This window comes from Rattus norvegicus, chromosome 12 (assembly GCF_036323735.1).
Source record: "Rattus norvegicus strain BN/NHsdMcwi chromosome 12, GRCr8, whole genome shotgun sequence".
NCBI classification, from domain to species: domain Eukaryota; kingdom Metazoa; phylum Chordata; class Mammalia; order Rodentia; family Muridae; genus Rattus; species Rattus norvegicus.
This window is the reverse complement of record NC_086030.1, coordinates 50602313-50610888: the sequence shown is the minus strand read 5'-3', so window position 1 is coordinate 50610888 and position 8576 is coordinate 50602313. Positions and strand designations below refer to the sequence as shown.

The window sequence follows — 8576 nt, the reverse complement described above, 5'->3', positions numbered from 1 at the left end:
CTGTTGGCTTTGGGGCTGTAATCTCCAAGAGAGGGCAAGCTTGGTTTTCTGCTCTCTCTCTTCTACATCCAGGGCTTTAGGTGACCATACCCAGTCCCCCAGGGCTGCCACCACAGAGGCTCAAAGCAGAAGCATCAACCTACAAATACCTCTGTGCAAGATAAGGCCTCAGGTGTTTTGTCACAGTCATAGAAAGCTGTGTAACTTAAGGAGTTTCTCACTTCAGTGACAGTAATAAGAACACAGTTGGCCCCTACGTGACATCAGTACTCACAGTGACAGGGACCCGACCTTCCCTTTATTCTGATTTCCCTGTGCTGGTTGGCAAGGCACAATAAAAGTCCACTTAACAGGGGAGGAGACAGACTCAGAGAGGGCCATTTGCTCAAAGTCCTATGGCCAGCAACTACAAGAACAGGACACTGCACCCAGCACAAACTTTTACCTCTGAGCTTCAGGAGGGAAGTGGATAAGACACAGGAGACAGACATAATTTTACAACAACACAAGTATGGTAGAAAAATGCACCGGTGGCACCCTTGTGCCTTGCCCTGTAGACTCAACAATCCAGCTTTTGCTTCGTGCCTGACGTCACAGATGATGATGTGCAGTCTGGTGTCTTATTCTCCTTCCGGGTCACTGGTAACATTAAAGTTATGTCCACAGTTGTTACTTTCAGAACTGGCCCTGGAAGCGGCTCCTGGGTCAGTCACCATTCATTTCTTGTGCTCTCTTGGGTGAACATTTAGGCCGCTGTCCATCCCAGGGTTCATATTTAACACGACAGAGAGCATGTCTCCTCAGGCATCAGTTTCCTTCGTGCCTGAGTCCACAGGCCTGCGCAACCACAGTCGGCTGCGGGGGGTGACATGATATCTCCTCGAGGGATGTGGGACCCTTCCAACGCTTCCTCATTCTAGTGGGCACGTCGCCTTAACAACAAAATTCTAACGTTCTAAAAGTGAAATGAAAATGCCATTTCTTTCCTTGTTGAGGTGCTGGGCACGGAGCCCAGGGAGTCACGAGTGCTAGGCACGTGATCTGCCACCCAGCCATAACCAGTTTGCTGTATTTATTTAGAGACGGTCATACCCAGGCTGGTCTTGAACTCACACCCCTGTGTGTCAGTCAACCAAACATGTCTTCCCTTTTGCAAAGAACTGGCCTATAGGAAGGAGGAAGAGTCGAGGTTAAAGTTGAATTTGAACACTAACAGGGTCAAGAAATTCAGCAGGGAACTAGCTGCCTATCGTGGGGACGCCAGGGTTTCTCCCGGAAGGTCTGTGATTCCCCACTCCAAAGTACAGACCCACCCCTGCTCCTGGTGTGCAGTTGTGATGCTTGATCCCTGTGCTCAGAGATGACTGGTTTCCCAGGAACCGCAGTGACGCTAGGGTGCATCTCGTGGTCCTCTTCTCCAGGCAGGTATTTCTGCTACCACCATCGGCTCCAGACACCACCAGGGCCTTCCTGATATCCTTGTCCTTTCTCCAAGCACCTCATCTACCTCACATGTTTCTCATGTCATCCCTCCCTCTTCCTTACTCTCTCATCCCCTCTCTCTTTCTGCTCTTCCAGTACCCAGCATTCCACACACTGCCACCTCTGCTTAGAGTGTCCTCACACGAGGAATTGCTCCCCAGAGTCTCTACACATACCCTGTCCCTTCCTTTCGGGTCTCTAACCAGCATCCAAGGTATTCTGGGATCCTCTGGCCTCCATGGGGAGGATTCCTGGGAACTCTTACAACACTGCTAGCTGGGTATCTCCTAACTAATTGAGCCAAAATAAGGGAGGGCAGGTAGATGTGAGCAGGCTTAACCCCCAGGCCCGAGGTGGAGCCAAGGGAGATACCACAGTGTGAGTGGTCCAGTGATGCTCACCCTGGGATATTCACAGCACTCCGATGTATGTTCCACAGATGCTTCTCTAGAGCTCACAGCTGCTCCAGAGCTCATGGCTTCTCCAGAGCTCAGTACCACTCCTGCACCTAAGGATATTTCATTTAGCAGAGTTTTTCAGTGTCAAACCAGGTCTTAATTAGTCTGTCAGCAGAGGAGTGTAACACTGAGGGAGATGGTTCAGTTCCTGTGCAAACAGAAGTACTTAAATTCCATCCATTGCACCCACACTGAAATGGTAACATTGTGTCGGTAAACCCAGTAGCAGGGGAACCGAGACAAGAGGATGCTGGGGGCTTGATGACCAGCTTGTTTATCTGAGTTAGTGAGCTCCAGGGTCAGTGAGGGATTCTGTCTGAAAGATAAGGTAGAGAGCAGTAGAGGAAGACATGTTGACCTACGAGCAATAGAGCAAGATATGCACTGTTGACCTCCAGGCTCCCCAGGCATACCCACGCTGAAAAATAAGAATTAAAAAAAAATGTGATGCTATATCTGAAGTTGGGCATTCCACTGGATCCCAGCGGTCAGGGCCAAGGCAATGGAGCGATCTACCTTTCCCAGATAAGGACTCGGGCATCAGACGGCCTCATGGGAAGCAGCCCAAAGTAATGTCTGGAAGGGACTTGGGGAGAAAAGTTCTCCCCAAGCCTGACCATGAAGATCTAGAAGAAATATGGAGGGAAATGAGCCAACTTTACAGATCTCTGTTTGGAAATAAATAAATAATAAAATAAATAATAAATAGGCCTGCTCAGGGTGAAGGCAAGCGATGACCCTGCGAGGCCCGGGTGGCAGCCACAGCCTATTCCTGCCGCAGTCGGCCACATAAACATGCAGCGTGTGGCTCTCCCAGACACGTTTTAATAGAATCGCTTAAAACAATTAATTACCAGAGTTTTCATTCAAGCTGTGGCGCAAAAGATACGCCAGCAATAAAAGGCATTTATCCGCTGGTTTCTCGAGGCCTGTTTGTTATTAAGATGTAAATTAAATCAGCGCAGATGTTCCATTTTTAAATCTAGGCCTGGGAAGATCAGGGCGGAGCGTGACCTAAACCGGCTGACTTCACCGTTGGGCCCACGCGTTAGGACCCAGCTCTTCCTCCGCATCTTTCTGGGGGTGACTTTCTGGGCTTCCTGAGCAAATGATAATTTGTTCGTTTCATTTTTCTGTTTGTTCCTGGGACTCAAAATCGCCTGAGTTTAGGGGTGGGGGCCCAGGACTGCTGGCTGTGGGCTTTGTTTGGGGCCTGTGGGGGAGTCATTTGTCTCCCCAAAGGAAGGATAAAGACAGACAGCATCCTGCCCAGGTGTGAATTCGGGCACTGTGACCTGGAAGTGCCTAGGAACAACAGCCTTCTCTATCGTCTGTGCACTGGGAGGTGGGGCCCTGCATCTTTGGCTGAAGCTCATGGGGTTTAAAACCTCTGTGCGGGAGACGAGTCTCATGAATGTCTAACAGGGCCCCGTTTTCTTCCCTCTTTCTGGGAGGTGCCCCCAAGTGCGTGCTTCCTTTCAAGTCTCCGGCAGCATGTTCCTGTCTTCCAGGTGACTGACCTCCCCCTGGACAATGACACACCCCTCCCCCCAGGATCAGGTAGTCAGCTTTGCATGCTGGGAATCCTGCTGGTGCTTGGGAAGTAGTAGATGCCCAGTTAACAGATACAACGTCTGCCGTATCCTCATGGAGACCGGCCTGAGAGCCCATCTAATTTGCAGAGTCTGAAGCATGTCTACATACAGATCCTCCCTCCCAAGGAGACGCATAGCACACTGACGGAAATGCTCTAGAAATCTATGTTGCTTTAAGAACAGGGAATGGACATTAAGGACAAAGTTTCTGTTCAATGCGGGGGCGGCCGCTGTATTGTATACAATGGGAGCCGAGAGAGCTGGACCAATAGGAGCAGCCGGCGGCACCTACACAGCGTGTCATCCGTGTGGGTTCAAAATTCTGCTTTTTGGCATTTTCTGTGTTTTTTTTTTTTTTCTATTTTGGATCTGGGGTCGACTGAATCCTCAGATATGGAACCCTTGGGCTCCTACATCCCAGTTGGCTGTGAGTAAATCCTGACAATTACTGTCTAGGTGTCTAAACAGAGATTAGTTATCACTCGCAACCCAGAAGAGTAGCAGAGTCTCTGTGCCCATCCAGGGCTGAGGCCAGCATGTTGATGAAAGTAGGGACTGTATCTGAGCCTGGGACTCGAACCCAGATCTGCCTGGCCCTAAGCCCTGACTTGGCAGCTACTGTCTGTCCTACAGATGACTATTCAGGCCACTGTGGAGAGAACTGGGGTATTTAATGTGCATTTGTTTTGTGATGGTAAGGACCATGCTAGGTACAGGGCTGTGCTGAATGTCACTCGGCAAGGTCCTTGGGAGTTGTGGGTATCACCAGGGACATCAGTCTGTTACCATCTAAGGCCTGGCTTTACAGATAAAGCACAGTCACAGAGGCCACAGTCATTCAGACATCAGATTAGCCATCCTCAGGTGACCTGTTCACGGTTACTTGACCAGGTGACCCCAATGCTACAACAGTGGCTGTGGATTTGTTTCTTTCTTAAAGCAATCTTGCAGATCCAAGCCCTCCAATGCAGGAGAGGCTGGGGTAGCTCTGGGGGCAGGCGAAGGTGTCTGCTCTCCTCTTAGTGTCCCGGAACCGTGGTTCCTGAGATCATCTGAGCAAGAGCTAAGGCCGGCATGGGAGATCCTCTGATGGGGAGGGACTAGGATGGTCCTCGGTGGCATAGACGACACGGACAGCAAACACTCCAGAGCGTGCTGCCAGGCATGGCTCCTGCGCACGGCCCCTGCCAGAACCCGCCCCTGCGGTACCACCCCTGTGGCACAGCCCTTACGGCGAGCCCATCTTTTTCCACTTCCAGACATCGGATAAGCTCATGTTTTCATCAAGTTCCAAAGCAGAAGAATGGGAAAATGCCATGGCTTTTATCCCCGCTTTGAGCTATAGAAATTGCCTTTTATGAAAGTCCTGTGGTCCCCGTAGCTCTCCAGGCAGACGGACTGTGCAACTTCCTCTGTTAAGTGAGGAAAGTACTTCGTTTCGGCTCAGCAGGGTGAGTGGGTGAGTGAGCCCAGCCGAGAGGCTACCAGCTCCGTGTTTCGTGACAGGACTGAAGGCCTGGCCCTGGTACCCAGAGAAAGAGGACAGGGTACCACAAATGCCGGCAGGCTGTTGAGGACACAGGTCAGGCCCCCTCCATACCAGGGAGGGACCTGGGTGAGTCAGAGCCTTTCAGAGCTCTGCTGGTCAGCAACAAGATGTTCTGGGGTTCCCACTGTGAATAAAGAGGAAACTGGTCCTAACTCCTGCAGATACTCTTGGACCCAGCATCTGTGCACAGCAGGGTTGGTCACCACTTGACTCTGTGTGTCCCTTCCTAGTGACTTTTTTTTAGTGTGTATGTATGTGTGTGTATCATAGTGTGTGTATGTATATGTGAATGTGTGTATATCTGTGTGTGTATGTGTGTGTGTATCTCTGTGTGTGTCTCTCTGTCTCTCTGTCTGTCTTCTATGTGTGTATCTGTGTCTGTATCTGTGTATGTGTTCTCTCTCTCTCTCTGTATCTCTGTGTCTCTCTCTGTCTCTCTATCTTTGTCTTCTATTTGTGTATCTGTGTCTGTATCTGTGTATTTGTGTGTTTTTCTCTTTCTCTGTGTGTGTATCTGTGTATGTGTGTGCTTGTTTCTATCTCTCTCTCTCTGTGTGTGTGTGTGTGTTGGAGGAGGTCAGGTGACCTCTTTCAAGATGCTTCTCCCTCCTTTTGAGAAGGGGTTCTGTCATTTGCTCACCAGTCAGGCTACACTGGCTGACCAGTAAACTCCAGAGGTTCCTCCTATCTCCCCTCTCCAGCCCTGGCGTTACAAATGTGTGCCACCACACCACACCTGGCTATTTTGGGTAGGTTCTGGAGACCTGAACTCCAGTTCTCCTGTTTCCTTGACAAGTACTTTCCTGATTAAGCCATGCCCCACCCCCCCGCCCAGCCCTCATCAAGTCCTCTTAGGGTAAAAATATAAGGCTCTAGTCTACGTTTAAAATCCCTTTGGATGCCCCTCCCCCACGCTCGGTAAGGCTGAAGGTAAACAGGGTTTGTTCAAAGCCTTGGACACATTCCTGCATAATTGTGCATAGTTATTAATGGTAAGACACCTGATCCTGGCTGGGCTGCACACCCGGATTCTGCTCTCTCTCTCTCTCTCTCTCTCTCTCTCTCTTTCTCTCTCTCTCTCTCCCTGCCATTGCCAGGGCTCCTGTGTGTGACATTTGCGTGGCATGTCACACACATGGAAATGTGTGGTATGACAAGCACCCTGTGTTATATTATACATTCTGTGCAACGTGTGTAATGTGATGCGTTGTGTGACATATTCAGTCCCTTCCCTACAACCACGGGGCTTCCCTCCAGACCTCCCTGGGTACCGGAATCCGAGATGCCCATCCCTTCCATACAGTGGAGTGTTGCGGCATTTGCTGAGATCTGCAGGCGTGCTGCCGCACATGTCAGTCATTCCCACATGACCTTTGACCGCTGCTTCAACGTGACAGCTGTGGAGATAGTTGCTGCACCTCATTGTCTGGGGAACGGTGACAGGTTCGGCACCGAAAATGTTTGAAGAGGGCCGGTGAGATGGCTCAGGGGGGTAAAGGCACCCGCAACCAAGTCTGCTGACCAGAGTTCAATCCCCGGGACCCACGATGGTGGGAAGAGATAATCAAACGTCAAGGTTGTCTTCTGACCCCCACAGGTACACAGTGCCTTGTGTACCTCCTATAAATAAACAAAGACAATAAAAATAGTTTCTGTCCAGAGCTGGAGGCAGCCGAGGCTGTGTTGCTGTGGGAACGGAAGCCAACTGTACAGTAAGGAAGGCAGGTAAAATACTCGTGTGCGTAGGTAGAAGTCACTGGCTTCTGCACCGTCTCTCAACTGCTCAGCTCTGGGATGCTGAAAATAGCTAACCTGGGGACTTTGGAGAAGCTAAGGAGGAAGTCACAGGAAGAAGCAAATGAACGATGAATTGTAAGACATGACACAGAGCAGAAGGCAAGAGTGCAAAGAGTGCAATAGCTAGCTGCGGTAGCCAAAGTCACTGTCCTGGGGACACTGCTTGGGGATCTGCTCTTTGGGGAGCAGACATTCACTCTTTGTGTTTAAAATTAAGTTTTCTTTGACACATCGCTTTGCGGTGTGTGTGTGTGTGTGTGTGTGTGTGTGTGTGTGTGTGTGTGTGTGTGTGACAGAGAGAGAAAGAGACGGCAGAGACAGAGACATTCACTCTTTGGGTTTAAAATGAAGTTTTCTTTGAAACATTTCTTTGCGGTGTGTGTGTTTGTGTGTGTGTGTGTGTGTGTGTGTGTGTGTGTGTGTGTGACAGAGAGAGAGAGAGAGACGGCAGAGACAGAGACATTCACTCTTTGGGTTTAAAATGAAGTTTTCTTTGAAATACCTCTTTGTGGTGTGTGTGGGGGAGCAGGCTGATGGCCAGCAAGCCTCTCTGGTCTTCTGGCTTCTGCCTCTCATAGTACTGGGGTTCCAGACACTCTTGGCAACACTCAATTTTTGTCATGGCTTCCAGGGATTTGCACATCAGCCTAGTTTCAAGACTCTCTCAAGAGACTTACATCTGGTCTCCACGTGCACATAGTGGTTCTCATTGTAGGACTGCAAAGCAGGAGACTGAGATTCCATGATCGGTCCCCTTGAGGCATACCCCTAAGGACTGAAGGTTAGTCCACCCTACCTTCTAGTAATCCAACCTTCCAAAACAGCTTCCCTTAGACCAAGCCTTGGGCACAGAAGCCTTTTAGGGGACACCCACCCCAAACTCAGCAACCACCTGATCTTTGGAATGATGGGCCCAAGGAATGGGAACAGAAGGGACAGACAGACAGTGGGTCCTGGCTCATGGTGGGCATGACTGCAGCCTACTTGAACACAGGATGCAAAGAAAGGAGACACACAGGGTCACTTTGTAGCCATACTGCTTCTGCCCTTCTCTGGGGCTCTTGGCAGGGATCAGGATGAGTTTTTTGGCAAGGTTTATAAAATGCAGCTGAGGGAAGACCAAGAGGGGGTCCCTGGGCATGAACATGCCTGTATGTCTGGGTCTTGGTGCTACCAGCATTAACCGTTATGAGAAAGGGTGTTGAGCCCTTCGGCAGGGAGTGAGGCATGTCTGTCTGCCATCCTCACCTCATACCTGTCTGTCGTCCCCACTTCCTCTTGCCCCTCTTGTCCCTTCTTGGCTGTCTCCTGGGTGACATGTTTGCTTTATCTTAATCCCTAATCCCTTCCTTTCTCTCGCTTTCTCCCTCATCTTTTCTCCTTTGTTCTCCCTTCATGACCCTTAGCCTACTTCCCGTATGCGAGTCCCTGGGTTAGATTCCGGACCTGACATGCACTGGGCAGACCCTAGCCCTTCTCTTGCCTCTTGGATCTTCTTGTCTGATCTTTGCTTCCTTTTGTGTTTCCTTTCCTTTCAGTCAGCGTTCCTGTTGCACACCTCTCGTCTTCCCCCTCTCCATCACCTCCCTGCATCCCTCTCTCCACAGCTGGGTGCAGACTTGGTGGCTCTGCTCTGTATCCAGGGCAGGTCGTCTTTACCAACTTGATGGACCAAGGAGAGAGGGGCAAAGGGCA

At 50.3% G+C, this 8576-nt stretch overlaps 1 long non-coding RNA gene across 1 annotated transcript; it reads right to left on the bottom strand.

Annotated features, from left to right (window-relative positions):
* Positions 1-299: 299 nt before the first annotated feature.
* LOC134481337 (uncharacterized) lies at positions 300-3485 on the bottom strand. Its single transcript, XR_010056830.1, has 3 exons — positions 2795-3485; positions 1884-1990; positions 300-1165 (listed from the first exon to the last, which is right to left on the bottom strand). It is a non-coding gene; the product is annotated as an uncharacterized LOC134481337 (long non-coding RNA).
* Positions 3486-8576: the final 5091 nt, after the last annotated feature.